Here is a 1,036-nt window from a genome sequence, read left to right as displayed (position 1 = left end):
TCCAACAGGCCTGACACATGATGAACACACACGATGAAAACATTGTTAGTCAGCTGTTCACATACTCAACACTTTGACATCAGCGTGAAGTCATAAAGAAGGTGGGGGCGTGTCCACAGGTACAGGTGTCTCACCTTTGTCTCGGCCCAGCAGCGTCTCCGCTGAATCTTTTCTGCACAGTTTGATTCTGCTGGGACCCGCCTTCCCTCCACGCTGACGCACCATGAACCCCCCAATACCTGAGACACAGAGACATATAGAGATGAGGACAGGTAGACAGATAGAGATGAGGACAGGTAGACATGAGGACAGGTAGACATGTAGAGATGAGGAAGGGAGACAGGCAGACATGAGGACAGGTAGAGATGAGGACAGGAGACAGGTAGAAATGAGGACAGGTAGACATGTAGAGATGAGGACAGGAGACAGGTAGACATGTAGAGATGAGGACAGGAGACAGGTAGAGATGAGGACAGGTAGAGATGAGGACAGGAGACAGGCAGACATGGAGACAGGCAGACATGAGGACAGGTAGAGATGAGGACAGGAGACAGGTAAACATGTAGAGATGAGGACAGGAGACAGGCAGACATGAGGACAGGTAGACAGAGTCAGACAGTCTACCCTCCTCACCTGGCCTGTAGGGTTTCCTCTTCCTCTTCTTGTTGCCGTCAGTAACCTCAGGCTCCTTGGTGACATCATCATCGTGGGCGTGGTCTCGCTCGGGGCTGGAGTCGGATTTCATCTCACAGTCCAAGTCACCTGGAGAAAATTGGAGACTCCATTACATCAGTTAGGCTCCCTACAAGTACAGAAAGACACGTGTGTTCTCTGTGACCTCTGACCTCTGCTGTGGTCCTGCTCAGCGGGGGGGTCAGGGGGGGTCTGAAGGACAGACACGCTGTTCTGGTTGATGATCCTCAGCTTCAGTTTGGGTTTACACCTGCAGGCGGGACACAGACAGGAAACAGCTGATCAGTCTGATGCCTCATCACCTCACCTGGAGCAGAAGCACCAGAGAAGAAGAGGGTGGCGC

At 52.3% G+C, this 1,036-nt stretch overlaps 1 long non-coding RNA gene across 1 annotated transcript; it reads right to left on the bottom strand.

Annotated features, from left to right (window-relative positions):
* Positions 1-133: 133 nt before the first annotated feature.
* On the bottom strand, positions 134-947 carry LOC111658148 (uncharacterized). The gene is made up of 3 exons (XR_002760976.2): positions 846-947; positions 634-762; positions 134-239 (listed from the first exon to the last, which is right to left on the bottom strand). It is a non-coding gene; the product is annotated as an uncharacterized LOC111658148 (long non-coding RNA).
* Between the last annotated feature and the right edge of the window lie 89 nt (positions 948-1,036).

This window comes from Seriola lalandi, unplaced genomic scaffold, assembly GCF_002814215.2.
Source record: "Seriola lalandi dorsalis isolate HSWRI2012SDOR001 ecotype SW California unplaced genomic scaffold, Sedor1 jcf7180001978785, whole genome shotgun sequence".
Lineage (NCBI taxonomy): Eukaryota > Metazoa > Chordata > Actinopteri > Carangiformes > Carangidae > Seriola > Seriola lalandi.
The sequence above is the reverse complement of the archived record's forward strand: the minus strand, read 5'-3'. Positions and strand labels throughout refer to the sequence as shown.